General features: G+C 37.5%; 1 protein-coding gene across 9 annotated transcripts in view; it reads right to left on the bottom strand.

Moving 5' to 3' along the window:
* The window catches only part of AGBL4 (AGBL carboxypeptidase 4), a 1,457,272-nt gene that overhangs the window by 884,238 nt on the left and 553,143 nt on the right, over nucleotides 1-19,891 (bottom strand). The window lies entirely within an intron of this gene.

Here is a 19,891-nt window from a genome sequence, read left to right as displayed (position 1 = left end):
GAGAGACAGAAGTATGGACAGGAAGAAGACATACAGAATCTTGAAGGCACTTTCTTCTTGAAACTAGGTAAGCAGTCCTACAAAATTTTCTACAGATGGATGTGTGGGTCCCTGAAGTATTACAATGTAGGAAACTGGTCCAGAAATGCCTAGAACACTCTGCAGGCCTCTCTATACCTCTTGTTGAACCCAAATGTACTTGAACCTCTTAAGGATGTATAATATGGGCCACAGGCACAGATGCACCTGTGTCCCTCATAGGGAGGGCAAAGCTGGCAGAGCTCCAGGATATGGCCATGTTGTGCTCAGTCGGCTGCATTCCCGAGCACGACTAGAAACCCGTATGCAGAAATCTATTTTGAGTTTCTGCTCACACCTGAAGACAATATGCTCCTAACTTTCTTCCCATGATATTTCCCTTCTACAAGTTTTAAAAACCAACTACTGCTTAGCCCGGCATAGTTTTAAGTTCTGGAATCCCTCTAACCTAGGTGTTTGAGGGGAAATGTGCCAAATATGAGGTCAGCAGGGGTTGTGGAGGGGAGCATTTTAACAGCTCTATGAGATGAATAATATTATCAACTAAATACAACAGCCACAACTTGAGCATAGCTAAGACTAGCCATGCTCTTTCCTCTGTAACAGTTGCTGCTATCAATTAGTCAGAAGGTGAAATAATTTGAAAACCACAAGAGGACTATTAGGGCAGTGAACAAAGTTAATTCAGCTAGGTTCTAGCTCTCTTGATTTGCTGTCTTTCTTACAAGCTCCAAAAGTCTGAACCAACCTCTTCCTTTTCCTGGATCCATTTGTCTATGTATAAAATGCAAATTTGACAAAGTCATCTGTAAAATCTCTGATACATTGGATATGCTAGGATCCCTCACACCTTATGATGATGATGACAACAGTGACAGTAACGTCAATGACGGCATGATACTCGCTGCACTTATCAAATGCTTACTATATGCCAGATGCTGTACTAAGGGCTTTATAGTGAGTTACAAGCAAAGTAAGAAAGTGTATTAGTCAGGGTTCTCCAGAGGGCCACAACTAATAGGATATATGTATATATGCAAGGGAGTTTATTAAGGAGAATTAGCTCACACCATCGCAAGGTGAAGTCCCAAGAAAGGCTGTCTGCAAGGTGAGGAAGAAAGAAGCCAGCAGTGGTTCGGTCCAAGTCCAAAAGCCTCAGAAGTAGGGAAGTCAACAGTGCAGCCTTCAGTCTGTGGCTGAAAGCCCGAGAGACCCCGGCAAATCACTGGTGTAAATCCAAGAGTCCAAAGGCCAAATAACCTGGAGTCTGATGTCCAAGGGCAGGAGAAACAGAAGGAAACATCCAGCATGGGAGAAAAGATGAAAGCCAGAAGACTCAACAAGCCAGTTTTATCCCACCTTCTCCTGCCTACTTTGTTCTAGGCACACTGACAGCTGATTGGATGGTGCCTATCCACACTGAGGGTAGGTCTTCCTTTCCCAGTCCACTGACTCAAATGTTAATCTCTTCTGGCAACACCCTCATAGACACACCGGGAAACAATACTTTGCCAGTTATCTAGGCATCCTTCAATCCAATCAAGTTGAAACTTAATATTAAACATCACAGAAAGTTAAAGCATTTCAGACAGATGACACAGTATATATAAAAAGCAGAAGTAAAAGAATAAATAGCAAGGCTTTCAAGTAGTTGAAGTTCTATAAGAAATATATGGAATAAAAATAGTGAATCAAGGACAGATAGTAATTCAATGTGACTAACACACAGAAAGGGGCAAACTCTTGAATATAAACTAAAGAATTAATCCTTTAATGTATATAAAATTAAGGTCATTGAAGAGTTTGAGCAGGACACTGACACAACCAAATTTGCTTTTAGAAAGATCATTTGGGGGACTATATGGAAGGCAGACTAGAGGGGAACACATTATTGGAAATAGAGATGATGGAAGTCTGAATGAGGGCAGTGGCAGTAAGAACCTGTGAAAGTAAGTAGATTTAAGAAATATCAGAAATTATTATCATTAATTGTTACAATGGTAAATTATATTTGGAAAATACTAAGTACAAAGTTTTTCTAGACCAATCAATTTCTCTAATTTGTTCATTCACTCATGTATTCATTCAAAAATATTTATTAGGTTCCTATTTTATGCTAGTTTTATTTTTCTTTTCATAAAAAAAATCTGTAGAAAGAAAATAAAATGAATGCTTCTTAGTCAGTTTGGGCTTCTATAACAAAGTACCATAGACTGGGTGGCTTATAAACACCAGAAATCTATTCTCACAGTTCTGGAGGCTGGAAGTTTGAGATCAGAGTGCCAGCAAGAGCATGTTCAGGTTCCAGTGAAGGTTCTTGTCCAGGCTGCAGACAACCAACTTCTCCTTGGATCCTCACATAGCAGAAAGACAGCAAACTAGCTCTTTGGTCTCTTCTTATAAGAACACTAATCCCATTAATGGGATTAGTGAGTCTCCAGCCTCAGGACTTAATCACCTCCCAAAAGCCCTCCCTCATAATCCCATCACATTGAGGGTTAGATTTTAATATATGAATTTGGGGAGGAGGGAACAAACAACCAGTCCCTGTATAACAGCCTCTAACTATTCACACTCATACCCAAATATGCTAGAAGTTTCCCCAGCATCATGCTTTTATATCACATTCTCCGCAAAACAAACAAAAACAAACAAACAAAAAGCCAAATGTTCTTCCTGTACTCTCCACTGGCCAGAAAATATTTGGAAAAGTGGAGTTGAACCTCTTAAGAGTATCTAGGAATGAAATTACATATCCAGATGGTATTAGTTTGTAGATAGTAGTTGAAGTTTATATGAATTAAAGAGTATAAATGAGAAGAGTAGGGAGATTTTCTGAAGAGAGTACAACACTTAAGGGCCCTCAAAAGAAAAGGAGACTAAGAGGAAGAATGGGAGAGAGTAGATGTAGGTATAAAAGGGAAACCATGATGGAATATTACCAGGCAAGATAAGAAGAAGAGGAGGAGGAGGATTTATTGACAATGTCAAATCCTGGCAGTCCTGTGGGATAAGGTTTTAAAAGATGTTCCCAGATTTGTGAAAGAAGCAGTTCTAATAGAATGGTGGAACTTGATACCAGAATGCAGTAGATTGACGACTGAATGGAAATTTCGGAAGTAAAAGCAACTCTCAATAATTTTGGCCATGAGGTCACACAACCTGGTAGTGTCCTTTACTGTCTCATTGGGTGATTATGATTCAGTGAGGTTTAATAGGCAAAAAGGTAGCAGCACCCAGAATAGAGTCTAGCACTGAGTAAGTAATCAACACTTCATATTTGCATGCATTCAACATTTATTTAACAAATATTTATTATTTACCAAATTCCAGGTTCTGGGAATACAGTAATGAGTAAAAGCAGGCGTGACCTTGACCTCAAGGCATTTATGGTCTATAGTGTGTATGTGCAGGATGAGAAGGCATTAAACAAATAATCATACAAACAAAAGTAAAATTGCATCAGAAAGCAGTTTGAAAGAATTGTATATAAATATGAATGAGGAAGTTCCCTCCTGGCAACAATGGGTGGAATTGATTTGACCAATGCCTTTTCCTAGACCTGAGGGTGAAGCCCAAGTTGCAAAGAATAAAAAGTTCAGGTGGAGCTCTTTGTGGTCTTGACCTGAGCCTGCCTGTATGTCTTCCATGCCTGCAAAAGAACCTGACAGTCTTTCACTGGATCTGGCCAAATGCAGGTCAGATTCAGTAACCCTGCTCATCGCTGGGCTTATCTGCAGCCACAACAATTGCAATCTGCCTGATCTATACAAGGCTTGAATAAAATTATACATGAAAAATGCAGAGGTGACATTATGATGTAGTAAATAGAATGCTGACTTTGAAATCGGGGAAATCTTACTTCAAGTCTTGGCTCTTTCCCTTTCTAGTTATGTGATCTGTAACAGGTCATTTTATCTCTGAGCTTCAGATTTCTCCTCTGTAAATGAAGAGGATAACTAATACTTGGCCTAGTTCACAGAGTTGTTGAGAACCTGTAATCCTCAAAATACAAATAAAACAAAAAAAATCAGAATCTCTTTATTAGGCAGGATCACAAAGGTCTTATGATCCAGTTACAATGTTTGTGAAAGCACCTTAAAAGGTAGAATAATGAGAAAAGGTGAAGAAATTATCCTTAAGGTTCTATACATTCTCCTCTAAAACCATATGTTTAAATACATGTGTATGTATACATACGTATATATTTATAAAATTGTATATGTAGACACATACACATATATATAAGCCCATATAGTGTAGTGCTATATTGAACTCACATTAATAGGAAGGAATCTATTTCAATTACCAATTTTATGGGTTGGTGAGTAAAAGGGAAATACATGAGAAAAAATGAAAGTTGCACCATTCACTTTATTTATTTTGATAAGATCTGTTTAGCTGTATTGTTAATCATGCTTCCAAAATACCAATAAATGGACCATACTCTAGTTTGTAATTTAAAAAGTCATCAGCAACATGCAGACTAGCTTCTTAAATATTTTTGAAGTGAAATTATCCATAATGAGGAATGATGGACACCGGTTTTGAGAGAATTACTACATCTGTCAATGGTTATATGCAATGAAAATGGGCCTACTGCTTAAAACTGATCAAAGGAATATGACCAAGCGAGGTTAATGCTCTAGTCTCCATGGAGCTACAGGCTTAAGCACCATTGCTATAAGAGTGGTGCTCATCTTTAAGAAGCCATGAAGAATGTAGGGGGAAAGAACTAGTTCTGGATACACAAAGGCGAGGTTCAAATCACAGATCTATCACTTACTTAACCTCTTCCTAGCTCTGACTCCTAATCTGCATAGTGAGGACAATAATAACAATACACTCTTCACAGGCTTATTGTGAGGATTAGATGTACGTAAAGTATTTAAAACAGTTCCTGGGACATAGCAAGCCCTCAGCTAATGATAGTTGCTATTTTTATTTTGGGACAGTATGCAGTGTTAGCTATAAGGATGACAATAATATTTACTTGAGTCTGAGGCATCATCAAATGCTAATCCAACCCCATCATTTTTTAGATGAGGAACCTGAGGCATAGAGAGGAGAAATGATTTATCTGAGGTCATGTAGAAAGTTAATAGCAGATCTGGAATCAGCATCCAGTTCTCTTAATTCCCAATTCTGTACTCTTTCCTACTTCTTCACTAGCCCAAGGACTGTCTCTGTCCCTCTGCTCTGATACATGTTACATTATGTCAAAAGAGAGGAACAGACACTATGCTGATTAGAATTATTTTTGTCTTTATATCTCCTACTACATTTTGAGCTCCTTAAATGGAAGGACTGTATTACTTATATCAGATAATGCAGCACCTAGCAGAGTGGTGCAACAATGTTAATTGATTGCTTTAAAATATTCAATAGAATAAAAGATGAAATAGTAAGTATGCTCTGAGGGTGGTAAATGTAATAAGTTTCCATAAGAAGTTACTTCTAGAGGTTTGTTAATTGGAGATGGTGTTAGAATAGAAAAAGCATTGAACTTCATATCAGGGAATATGGATTCTAAGCTTGAACCTGCTAATAACTAGGTGAATTTGGACTGAAGTGACATTAAAATGTAGGGAGGATGAGGGAAGTTCAACAGAAATAAAACTAGAAAGGTAGGTTCTAAAGAACCTTGAGAGTCAGGCTAAAGAATATGAACTTTATCCTTAAAGCAAAGGAGAGTGAGAGATGGATTTTAAGGAGGTTAATGACATGATCTGGATAGTATTTTAGAACTATCACTCTGACAAGTATGTGAAAAACAAATTAGTGGGAGAAAGGCTAAAGGTCAGAAAAATTACTTCTTTTTAGCAGGTTAATGTATTGAGGCTTAGAGAAAGAAGTTAAGTGAAAGTAATTTGCTGAAAGTCAGAAGTAGAATCAACATTCAAAATAAGATCAAGAAATGCCAAAACCTGTGTCTTCCCACCATACCCCAACACACCTCAGATAAAGGGCTTATAGGACATGCAGAAACCAGGGAGTTGCATGGAACGATATTCTACACAACCTTGCCTTTGGGAGAGTACATTATCTGGTTAAAATGGATTATCCTTGGATTTATCCAGGGGTCAATGTCAAAAATATTAGCTTTCCAATGAGGTAAATTTTGATTATATGAATATAGTCTTTGTTAAGGACACAAAAATGGTTTGCTGTTGTTTTTTTCTTTCAAAAGAACCGGTACATTTTGTTATGTTTATATACTAGTCAAATTAAGAGTTAAAAATTGATCCAGATGATATTTATACATGTGGTAATATAAAAGGCATATATGCATATGTATGTGTGAATAGACGTATACATTGTGTGCATACCTGTAGTTAAACCAGATGCAAAGGTATTACCAAATGTTTGAATTTAGAACATCAATTATGATTTGGTGGAAAATTTCTAAATTTAAAATCAGTAAACTTGGTTCATATCTCAGTTCCACATCTTACTAGTTATGTGATTTGTGGTATATTCTTCATATCTTGGAGCCACTATTTCCTCATCCATAAAATGGAAATAATTATGGGGTTGCCATGGAGATCAGATGACATATGTGAATATGCTTTGTAAATGGCCTTAGATAAATGTTACAACATAATGTTTAAGAGTTTAGGCTGTGGAGTAGCATTCAATGCTAGTTCAGCTAGTTATTTAATGTGATACTTTGGGCAAGTCATTTAGCTTCTCTGAGCTCGAATTTCTTCATATGAAAAATGAGGTTCATAATAGCTTTTACTTCATAAGTTTATTGTAAGGATTAAATCAGTCAATATATATAAAGTGTATATATTAGTTAATACAGATAAAAGTATGGCCTGGAATTGAGTAAAAGCTCAATGCATGTTCTGTATAGTATTTATTATATGGGCATGTAAGGCAGCTGACTCACACCTACATGCAACAATGGCAAAAAATAAATACAAGAAAAACATGAATACGTTAAGGAAATGGAATATGATTGTGGAAATAATAAAACTAAAAAGACTAGGCGAGTCGGAGATCTAAAGCTCACTGCTCCATGACTAAGAGATTTAACCTAATAGTATCTTCACGCACTTTCACCCACTGTATTCTGTGTTCTGGGCCCATGGGCCACAAATGATGCAGACATGTGTTACAACTGACAATAAATTAAAGTCCCAGGTCTATCCTTTCAGTGTTAAGGAGAAACAAGTGTCATAGGCTATGATCAGAGAAGGCATCTGAGGAAACCTGTCCTGAAAGAAAAATGACCTTGGAATTCAGTGCTAGAAACAAGCAAGCTGTTTTTTAAAGCTAAAGGAGGTTAATCAAGCAGTTCATTAAACTAAAGGAATACAGAAAAAAAGCGATCAGAAAAGAGAAGGAGAAATGGAGAAACAGAAGGCTCAATGAAGAACTAGTTTTACAAACAGTTGGCCTGCTGTGGAGTCCTTTTGCTGTGCCAGAAATTTGTTCTTAATATGAGTAAAACAGAAAAACAAATCAAAATTCCCTCAACTGATCCAAAAAGGGCATTCATATAAGGGAGAAGGAGATCAATAGTAGTTGATTAGGATAAACTGGAGTTCTTTTGCAAAACTATAAGAAAGTAGGGAGGGCTAAAGTGGATGATTGACTAGTTCAGTTTTAAGAGACTAGAGAGATATAATATGGCATGGTCTAAAATATACCCATATAGGATCTCTTCTAAGAACTTCCTAAGGATTGAAACAAGAAATGGGGTTTTTGAAACCTCATAATGTGTCCCATTCTTCCCCTTGTAACTTTGCAATTCATTGGAATGATGTGTCTTTAGGTTAAAATACATTGCTTTTTATGAGTCTTCATATAGCTGAGTTTTTTATTTGACATGCAATCAACTACAGAAGCAATCTTACCAGAGAAAGCAATTCAGAACAGTCAGTAGTTTAAAGCTATGCAAAAGTGAAGCTTTTATTGCAGCTTTAGAATTATGCATTTCATTTTAATTTTCTAAATGGATCCTCTGTATAATATGGTCCACAGTAGAAAGGAGACTTTTCAGCTTTAGTTTGTTACACCTAGATTCATGTGTACATGTTTATTGTTTGTTTTATTTTTCATATGCACACATTGAAGGCAACACAGAAAGGCCATTCCAAGTCTTCCCTTGGATTACCTTTTTACTGTAACTTTAGCTTTCTAGTCTAGCTAAATTCCAGTCTCATAAGCTTTGGGTAGCTCTGTAGTTTTATGTCTATAATTCTGCATTCTCCATACCCCTACTTATCTAAGCCAAATCTGTCAATATCAGGGACTAGGCTAAATCCAGCTGTTGGAAAATTTCTAATTGAAATGAAAGTATAAGAAAGAAAGTAACATTTAATGGCCACCTGCCACATCTCTTTAAGTGGTAGGAGCCTTCACATTGATTATCACCTTGACTGCTTTCAACAACTCTGTGAAATAGATACTGTGACAAGAGCTATGGTTATAAAAATGAATAAAACATATTCAGGTCCCTACCCTCATGGAGTTCTTAGTCTAATAGAAGAGACTGATATTGAGTGAATAATTCAAAAACCATTTAATTATACAAATAAAATGTGCTATGAATGGACTAAGTAGTAAAAGAACATGTAACAACAACAACAAAAAACCAAGACTCAGTGGAGTCAGGGACAATTTTCTTGTAGGCAATTGAACTAAAATATAAGGATTTTACTGGATGAAAGTAGGAAATAGACTGTGCATTTCAGGCCAGGAGAACAGCCTGTGATCCCCCCGTGCTTAAAAGACATGTGCTCCAGTTAAAGGACTGAAAGAAGGCTAGTGCCACAGACTGATAGGCAAAGTTCATGGGGGAGAAAGTTATGAGGTAAGTCTAAAGATGTAGGCAAGTGCTAGTTCATTAACGGCATGGTAGACCTTGTAAGGAATTTCTCTTTGTCCCAAGTATAATGGGAAGGCATTAAAGCTATTAAGCAGGGAGGTGACATTAACAGATTTAAAAAATGTTAAAATATCATTATGGCTTCCTCATAGATAATGGATTTTAGAAGGTTAACAGTGGATAAGGAAATATAAGTTAGAAGACTATTAAACTAGCCCAGGTGAGAGATGATCAGACTTTAATTAGGAAGGGAAAGGATGGAGATAAATTTGAGATGTAGTAGAAGGCAAAATCAATAGATCTTTGTAACTGACCAGATAAGTAAATATTCTTCTTTACAATACCAAAGCAATATACAAAAATATTAGTATTATAATATTTTACATATTAAGTGTTCTCACAGATAAATAGTGTATTGGATCATTTGTTACTGGTGGCATATCACACAGCAAGTATTATATGCAGTGCTCTAGTTGGCAAGTCAAATGTAAAACAAGTTCTACCTTCAAGAAGTTTATGACTTTGGAGAGGAAATATAATATTACAGTAGCTGAAATCTTGACAGCAATTCTGTGATATCGGTAACATAGTTCACATTTTACAACTGCATATGTTAAAACCTAGAGTACTTATCAAACAAATGTGATACATATGGAATGGCAGAGACTCCCAGCTCCACTCTCTTTTCATGACTTCCTTAGCCCTTGTTTCTCAGAACGAAAAAGAATATTTTCTGGATCCCTGCTGATATCTTCTGGGACCCACCAGTCATCTCCCACGTAGGCATCTATTCAACAAATGAAATCTCAAGTAGTCCCATTGGGAGGTTTTACATTTCAGTTGGAGATCAGCAGCATAGTATGTATTCTATCCCAATGGACAAAATAAACAGATTAAATCCTTATCCTCAGTGTTCAAATTTTTGCCCAAGTGACATAAATTTAGGTAATAATTCCCTGTGAACTAAAATGGTTACTCAGAAAAATACTATTAGGTATAAATACAAAAGCTGGAGACAAGGTTGGTGAAATGGGTACTATCAAGACTGAGTCAGCCTGCTCCACAAGTGCCGGCTTAGGAGAGGATAGGGTCCCTGCATAGGTGATATAAAGTCTTGCTGTTCAAAGTGTGATTCTTGAACCAACAGCATCAGCATTATTTGAAAATTTGTTAGAAGTGGAGAATCTCAGCCCCTGTAGCAGGTTTAAAGAACCAGGATCTATGTTTTAACAGGATGCCTACTGATTTATAAACACAATGAAGTTTAAGAAGCACTGATATAAAGTACACCCAAAGGAATCTTCACCTCTAATAGCACAAATGACCTGAAATTCTGCCAATAATACTTTCTATTTATCCAACTTTTGGTCTTCTTTTACTCTTCCTTTTGTAAAGACAAAAATCTCTCGGGATTGAAACAGGCTGATAAAGATGAAAAGGCATGACATGTGAAGTCAGATATACAAGGGTTGGCATTATAGTTCTATATCAAGGTATGAAATTGGGTGTATTGCTAAGAGTTTCTGGGACTCAGTTTGCCTCACTCCAGAATAAGAGTAACAAACTAGTCTTGACAAATCTACAAGAGTGGGATAAACATCTAAGAAGATAATGAATGTAAAAGTGCTCTGTATTGGCCAGGTGCAGTGGCTCACGCCTGTAATCCCAGCACGTTGGGAGGCCAAGACGGGCGGATCACGAGGTCAGGAGATTGAGACCATCCTGGCAAACACGGTGAAACCCCGACTCTACTAAAAATACAAAAAAATTAGCCAGGCGTGGTGTTGGGCGCCTGCAGTCCCAGCTACTCGGGAGGCTGAGGCAGGAGAATGGCATGAACCCAGGAAGTGGAGCTTGCCGTGAGCCGAGATCGCACCACTGCACTCCAGCCTGGGTGACTGAGCGAGACTCCGTCTCAAAAAAAAAAAAAAAAAAAAGTGCTCTGTATTTATTTGTATGATATGCAATTATTATTGCTATTGTTACTATCAAGAATAACTGTATCATTCACTCATTCAGTCAGTCGTCAAATAGCTATATAGCTAGAACCTAATCTGTGCCACATCCTGTGCTAGATGCTGGGGATAATGAGGTGCATAAGACAGCTATTCCTTACTTTAAGGAGTTCTCAGGCTTGTGGTAAAGAACATAAGACATCATGTAATTATTAATGCCCTAAAAGAGGTACAGAGCAATGCTAGAACACAAGTCTCTCAATGCTTAGATCACTCTTATTTCTCACTATAATAAATTCTAAGGAAACATCCTGTGTTTGGGTGGAAAGCACAGGAAGACAGCTGATTGGAATATTGACTATACCACTTAAAATCTTGAGTAAAAATCTTAAACATCTCAAAGCCTTAGTGTCTCTGTATATAATAATACCTGCATCACTGAGCTAACCAGAGCATAAAATGAATGTAAAAGGGCTAAGTGAACCATTCATTGTTGGCCATTCATTCATATGCTCAAGTACAAGCACTTGATTTCAAGCCAAGCACACAGTAGTCTCCCTGAGGATACAGGAATGAAAAATGACTCTGTTGTCTTCAAAGAACTTTCAGTCAAGTACACAGTTGTAACAAATGCTACGGGGGGGGGGGGGGGGGTGGGGGGAAGCTGTGGGTACTATGTCATAAAATAAAAGAAACATAAAACATTGTCTGAAAGTGAGATGGAAGGGGTAGGCTCAGGAGAGCCAGCTTTGAGAAATGTTTTGCATCAATGTTGTGTTTTCAATGTTTGTTATCAAGCAAAAATAAAATTGACAAGAGAAAAAACGAAGAAATAACCTAAGCAAGAAGAGAGTTGAGTTAGCAGTGTCCAATGAGGCAAAATAAACACTAATAATAATAATAGTTAATGTTTGTTAAGCATTTATTAAGTGCCAGGCATGGTGTTAAATACTTTAAATGTATTCTCTCTTTTAATTCTACCTGTATTGGTTTGCTTTTGTGGACTTGCCTGGAAACTTATGGTACTTTCCCATCTCTTGACTTTCTCTGCCATCTTTTCTACCATGAAATACTAGATTTGTCTGCCAAGTTTCAAGATAAACACTATTGGTCCTATTTTAACTTCCTTCCCTCCTGCCTTTCCCCTAAGCACTGTTTGACGCCCACTCCACCTCCAGTTCTATCGATATAGATTCCACATTTAGATGTACTATTCATTTTTCTCATATTTAAAAATGGTCCAAGAAATGTGTCTTTCATTGCAGTAACTCCTGTTTTGAAATCCCTCTCTGAGCCAAAAACTTTATTTCTTCCTAAGAGAGATTCTTATGTAGATAGACTTTGGTCTTAATCAATTCATAGATAGTTACAAAATGCAAGAGCTCTAGGGCACTCTATAGCCATAGACTTTTTTAGACCAATTTCAGCAATATAGATGCAGGCACAAAAAATTATGAGATTTTTAATCCAATCATTTTTACATTAACTGTTCTTCAATGAGCCCAAAGCAAAACAACTCTGAGTATTATAACAGAAAATTTTGCTGTTAATTTCACTGGAGGAATAAAAGTGCATCAAACTGCTTCTCTGCACATCCTTAAAATTTGTGGTTTCTATGTCTTCACAAATAAATGGAGACATGATTTTCAGGGAAATTCATTTCCAAATTCTTTTTCATTTTCTTTCTGAATAAAGTTCTCAACTAGGTCATGCTGGCTGCTTAACTTTCAACTAGTTTCAAAAAATACTTCTTTGATTTTGAAAATTGGGCAATATATTTTTGATCAGAACAATTGAATTAATATGTATCAATGTGACCCAGAACTGCTGCTAACCTCCTTGTGTCACTCATCAAATGCAAAATCTAGATGTAAGTCCTTTGACTCGTATATTTAAGCATACACTTTGCTATTTCATGCTTTCTTACTTTTGCTGGTGTCATCCTCCTACTTCAAATCCTACTTTCCCCTTCTTCACCCAGCTCACTCTTAAATATCCTTCAAAAATCAGTTTAAGTGTCACTTTCTTTAGGAAGCTATTCTTGATTCTCATCCCCACCCCCATACCACAAACTAAGCTCCCCTCTTCTTCTCCCATAATTCCTGTGTTGATTTTTGTCACAGCACAATTACCCTTTATTATTAGTGTAACAAGGGCAATACCGTGTGCTCTCTAAACTCAAATTCCTTTTAATCTCAGGAACACAGCTAGACTACATTTCTCAGTCTTCCCTGCAGTTAGATAAGACTATGAACCAACTCTAGCAAATGTAGTGTGCACAAGAGATATGTTCACCTCTTCTAAGCCCAATCTTCCACATTCTTTCTTCCCTTACCTCCAATAGGATGCAGAGGTCTGGGTCCCCAATGTACTGTGGAGCTGAGTTACCCTACGAACCACATATATGCTATTAATAGAAGAGAAGTAAATTTTTATGTTAAGCCACAGAGGTTTGGGGGTTGTTTGTTGTAACTTATGCCAACTAATACAATAATCAAATATTTGTCTGTGTCTCCTCCTAGACTAAAAGCTTCTTCAAGACAGGGTTTGTCTTTTTTATTCAACTCTGTTTCTACAATATTTAGCAGGATGCTGGCAGAGAGTAGGTGCTCAGAAAGTATTTTAAAAATAAAAAATAAACATCCTGTAAGTTAACTGGAAATAGCTGCAATTCAGTGTTCCTAAGACAGGCATGAGATGACAATGGAACAGAATACCCATGAATTATGTAAGGACCCAGAATTTCACAATAGAAATCAAGTTGGTAGAAAAGATATCCAGCAATTAACTAGGGCAACTAGGCCAGGCATGGTGGCTCACACCTGTAATCCCAGCACTTTGGGAGGCCAAGGTGGGCAGATCACCTGAAGTCAGGAGTTTAAGACCAGTCTCGCCAACAGGATGAAACCCCATCTTTACTAAAAAGTACAAACAATTAGCCAGGTGTGGTGGTACACACCTGTAGTCCCAGCTACTAGGGAAGCTGAGGCAGGAGAATCACCTGCACGTGGGAGGCGGAGGTTGCAGTGAGCTGAGATTGCACCACTGCACTCCAGCCTGGGTGACAGAGTAAGACTCGCCCAAAAAAAAAAAAAAAAATTAGGGCAACTAACGTAAATGGTTTCCAAGACAATTCAGCATTAAGAGACACAGCCGAGCTCCCCAGCTCATTAGTGAATAAAATAGGCAAAATCCCTAATGTCAATGAGAAATGACCTTCAACTCTCTTAAATAAGATATGAGTATTGGTTAGTGCTAATTTGAATCTCTGCTTCCTTCTCTGGCCTGCTCTATGCCCTGGGAGGCACTTGTAGGAAACACATCCCCAACACCCTCTGGTCTGCTAAGAGGCTACCCAGACTGAGTAGGCAGTGGTGCCTTGAACAATGCCATTTTCGAAGACACTAAGAGAACCAAGATCTATGAGATACATTTCCAACCTATGTCCAAAACTTTAGCAGTTCATGATATATAAACAATATTAGATAGAGTCTGTCTATGCTTATGAGGAAACAAACAAAGAAACAAACAGTTAAATAGAGCCAAATTCTTTATATAAAGAATGAAAAATCCTGGATTTTTCCCCTCCTCCGCTCTTGGAGATTGCCTTCACTAGAAGGTAGCCATTATTGAGGCAGTTATATTAGTCCTGCCTTAGGCAGACCCAGAATGCTTTGTTTTGTCCTGTTAAATGAAAGAGAAACCAAAAATTACCAGTAATTTTACTGGGAAAGTAAGAAAATGTAATTGTGAGAAATATCCTAGGCAGCTCAGTAAATAATTATGCACACAACAGACTAACATTTGAAATTAAGGGTACTTATTTTAATTGAACATCTCAACTGTTGTATTTATACAACGAAATGTGTGAGGGAAATTAACCCAGCTCCAGCAAGGCCTCATATCTTTGTGGAAAATACTCATCTTCAAGCCTCTGTATTCTTCTGTACCTGGTGTAGCCAGTGTTTAAAGCCCACGAAGTTTACAATGCATGCTCTTATTTATAGATACTCCAGGTATTAGAAGGCTCTTGTGGTCTAATTCAGTCACTGAGGAGGGTGATGGGGACTCTCAGCACTGTTTTGCAGAGTTACAGAGTCAGGGGAATGAATGCTTTGTGCCTGGAGTTGAAGTGAAATTTGCTTCCTAGGTAAGTATGAGGCCTGGTGAGGAAATGAAGATCTGGCCCCAGGGAGAGGAAATGAGGACAGAAGAGCCTGGAAGGAAAAAGGTAACCAGCTAATCTGATGAGTCAACTTTACTCTAAATCTAATGAAACTCAAGTTTCAGGAGCCCCCTACTTGCACAGGTCCCTTTTAAGAACCTGAAATGACCCAGGAAATGTGGTTAATGAATGTCAACAAAAAGAATCGAAGATTAGTCATGGAACAAGAAAACATGAAATGTTCTAAAATCTTAAAGTTTATGTACGAAGAAAACTTGATAAAGTTTCCTAACTTACATAATAATTCTAAAATTTTACATTATGAGTCACAATGCTGAAATAAACTTTAAAAACTATCAATAATAAAAAACATTTGCTCTACCATGTTAAAGAAAGGACCAAATTGGCTTTTTATTCTCTTTAGAAAATGATGTGACAGAATCATAGTCATATGAAAAGGTGGTCAAAGAATGTGCAGCCAAAAGTGTAGGAAAAATTATTATATAAGTGTTTCAGGAGGTTAATTAATAAAAATATGCTATTTTAAATATTTCATAATATTTATAGCATTTAAAATACTTTAAAGATTTGTAAGCTTTAAAAAATGTGTAATTTATTGTTTCTTTTCTTATTCTAGCTCAATACTAGCTTTCGGACCTAAGTTTTTATTTGTAATATATATATTTTTGTCTTAAAGCAGCCCATCAAGTTAAATAAGCTTAAGTCCCTGCAAACTTGGATGCACCCCTGCTCATACATATTAATTACTTTCAATGTCAGATCCCTCTGCCAGTGCCTGGCTCAACTTAGCTATAGCCCCTCTCATCTCTGCCTCATGACCAAAGTAGAGACCAGGGGTGAGGGGGTGAGAGGAGAAACTCTGGGGTTGAAGCCAGTATAGGAAGAGCAATATGGTACAATGTAAAGTGCATGGTACAGTACATAGTCTTTGTCACATGGAACTGGGCTTGAATCCAGCTTCTTTCACAAGTGATTGCTCATCTGTTCCTTGTCATCTTTGAGGAAACTGAGGCTCTGTGACGCCTGGCAAGTTCACTAACCTCACTGAGCCTCAGTTGCCTTCCCCAAGATGATAATGAACAGATGAGCTAATAGTTGTTAAAGAAGCATTTGGTAAGCTGCATATTTTTGCATATGAGAGTGTTAAGAGTAAGTCAAAAAAGATTTACTTAGTATTTTATTGTTATTTTTCAAGTCCTTACCTTTCATAAACGCATATTGAAATATTTATGGAATAAATAATACAATGCGTGGGATTCTCTTCAAAATAATACAGCGGGAGAGGGGTTAGAAGAAATGAGTAGTGATAAAATGAAAAGTCATTGGCCATGAGTTAACATTATTGCAGCTGGATTATGGGTACATGAGGTAAATTATACTATTTCTGTTTACTTATGCATTCAGAATAAAAAGTGAAAAAACAAAACAAAATAAAACCAATCTATTGAATATCGCCCTGGATGCAATTGGAGCTTTATTCTGGCCCTTTCTCCATTTATCTCCTGAAATTTACTGTTTGCTCCATTCATTTTAAACTTTTCTGTTAACTATATAAACCAAAAATCATAATGGTGTGGCAATAATATTGATAATAATTAATAAGAGCAATAGCTTCTACCTATTTAATACTTGTTCTGTGCCTGCCCCAGTGCAAAGTAATTTACTTTCATATTTCATTTGAGCAATAGCTTCTATTTATTTAATACTTGTTCTGTGCCTGCCCCAGTGCAAAGTAATTTACTTTCATATTTCATTTGACCTTCACAAGAATTCTATGAAGTAGGTACTACTACTTATTTTACAGATGAGGAAACTGAGAGTCAGGAAGATTAAGTAGCCTGACCAGAGTCTACAGAAAGTATTATGTTCAGATCTTGTACCTTTCCTGTGTCCTAGACTATGCTTTATACTCTGAGAAGATGTCATGCTACAGTAGGTTACTATCTAGCTGGAGAAGAAGGAAGTGTTGAAAAAGCCAAGGAAATGGCCCTAAGTTTTCTCTGTTATCATATACCAAATCTGAAGAATAGACATTACATGTCTTCCTTATACATGCTGTATTGGGCAAGGCCAGAAGGACACACAACTTTCCTCTCGTGAGCTTAAATCCAAACAAGAGAACACAAATGTCAACAGATGTAGTGAGGCATTTATTTTTTGAAGAAGGAAAAAGGATGTAACAACAATAAAACAAGCAGAAGGAAAGAAAGAAAAAACATTGATTGAGCACCAATAGTACTTGGTACTTGACATATGCAATATATTGCTATTTACAACCACAAGTCCTTCAGAGAAAGGTGGGTCTTGCTAAGTAAACAGACTTTTTGTTCTGCTGAGCACCTCAAAGGTGGGCCTTGAAGAGAATGTGGGCTAGGACCCGAGAGAGTTGAATGTTCAACAGAATATAAGGAGAATTTAGAATTAAAGGATAATCTGAGAGGAGAAAAAAAGGAAACCTTCAGAAGGGTAAAGCTTGGAATACCATGAGGGATAATGTAGAGAATGAAAACAATTTCCTGGTGGTGTGTCTGGAATTGGTTCCTTCCGGTGGGTTCTTGGTCTCGCTGACTTCAAGAATGAAGCCACGGACCCTTGCAGTGAGTGTTACAGTTCTTAAAGATGGTGTGTCCAGAGTTTGTTCCTTCAGATGTGTCCGGAGTTTCTTCCTTCCAGTGGGTTCGTGGTCTCAGTTGACTTCAGGAGTGAAGTCGCAGACCTTCGCAGTGAATGTTACAGCTCATAAAGGTGGTGAGGACCCAAAGAGTGAGGAGCAGCAAGGTTTATTGTGAAGAACAAAAGAAGAAAGTTTCCACGGCGCAGAACGGGACCTGAGCAGGTTGCTGCTGCTGGCTGGGTGGCCAGCTTTTATTCCCTTATTTGGCCCCGCCCACATCCTGCTAATTGGTCCATTTTACAGAGTGCTGATTGGTCCGTTTTTACAGAGTGCTGATTGGTGCATTTACAAACCTTTAGCTAGACACAGTGCTGATTGGTGCATTTTTACAGAGTGCTGACTGGTGAGTTTACAAACCTTTAGCTACACACAGAGTGCTGATTGGTGCGTTTTTACAGAGTGCTGATTGGTGCATTTACAAACCTTTAGCTAGACACAGAGCACTGATTGGTGTGTTTATAATCCTTTAGCTAGACAGAAAAGTTCTCGAAGTCCCCACCCCACCCAGGAGCCCAGCTGGCTTCACCCCTCAGTGGCACACTGGCTAATGAACTATTTTTAGTTACTTTTTTTTCCACATAAAAAATATCAGGAAGCTTGCTTGTAAACAACTTGGGGACCACACTATAAGTGTTCAGTTAATGTTTTGTTTTATTTTTCTTTCTAGTTCCACAGATTCATAGTGGGCAAAAGGGGAAAATATTGAATTTCACACTAGTCATGTGACTACAAAACTAGATATTCCAAAAAGATTCCAGATGGCTAAGCTTGGGTTCCATTGTAGCATTTCTAATAAAACTGAGAATGCCACAGGGACGTGAAGGAAGAGGAGAAAGTGACCAGAGATTCACAGAAAATACTGACCTGATGTTTTGGATTGGTTGTGAATAATAGCAGCAGAGGTCTAGCCAGCTGACTAGAACTGAAGTGGCTCAGTGACTCTCCTGCCTGGAGTTTACTTGGCAAGGAGGTTTCTGAATCTTCCATCCAGATCCTTCTCAGTTCTAAGATGCAGATTCAGATTATTAAGATGCAAAAATATTATTCTGTTTAGGGCAACACTCTACCATCAGGTCAGTAGTAAAAGTATTTTGAGTTTCCCCAGAATAAGCAAAACCTACGGTGCCCCACTCGTTGGACGAGGCCATTTTGTGCATTCAAAGAGACTGAGGCAGAGCCAATCTGGTTCACTTTAAGCAGGAAGCAGTTGCATTATTCCTCATCCATGGCCTTAGCAATTTGCTCTCAGTTGGCCACTATAAGATCATTTCCTATCACCTGGATATTTGTATTTACAGGGAGTTTATTTTTTCCCAAATTTGCCAGCCATTCTGGCCAAAGAAATTTTTATAATACAGCACTGAGTAGTTCTTGATGAGCTACCACAGGCTGATGTATCTGCTGGGATAAATAGGAGAGTTAAATTACAAATTATATGTTCCAGACTGGAAGAACTTAGAATTCATTCCAGTGAAAACCTTTCCAATAGTGTTCTATAGCAATTCTGTGGATTCTTTATACTCTAGCTAGAAGAGACCAAACTGTTCCTTTAAAGAGCCAGATGATAAATATTTTTTACTTTGTGGGTTATACAGTGTCCATCACAGCTCAGTCTCTGAAAAGGCTTTTCAAATATAAAAATTTACATCAATAGTTAGGTTCCCATAAGAATGAAAGGTCTCTCTGGCAATGATCTTGAGAACACGCTTAGTGAATTTCTGGCCTATGTTCTTGGTACTCAGGAAGGAGGCAGAGGATGCTATAAATAATATATGGGTAGTATTAATAATGCCAGTTAAAGAATTTTTAAGAAGAGATAGGTCTAATATTCAATTTGAAATTTTCTATGCTATAATATAAATCTACCCTTATTTCTTCAAATACTAAAATCAGCTGCATATTCAAATGTCTGTGTGAGTGAAGTTTGAGGGAAAATTGACTTAGTTCAGGTTCTCATCTTTTCTTCTGTTACTACCTTACTCATCTCCCTGCCACTACTTCTATCTGTCTCCAATGTATTCTCCCTACATGATTTTTTAAAAAATAAGAACCTTATCTTATCACTCTTCTGCTTTAAATCCTCACTAGCTGCCCTTGGGTTTCAGGAAAAGTCCAAACTCTTCAGTATGATATTTAAAATCCCTTACTAACTCTACAGCCTTATGCTCTGCTACTTCTCTCTCTCTTCACAGGCTATA

Source organism: Pan troglodytes, chromosome 1 (genome assembly GCF_028858775.2).
Source record: "Pan troglodytes isolate AG18354 chromosome 1, NHGRI_mPanTro3-v2.0_pri, whole genome shotgun sequence".
Taxonomy (NCBI): domain Eukaryota; kingdom Metazoa; phylum Chordata; class Mammalia; order Primates; family Hominidae; genus Pan; species Pan troglodytes.
The sequence above is the reverse complement of the archived record's forward strand: the minus strand, read 5'-3'. Positions and strand labels throughout refer to the sequence as shown.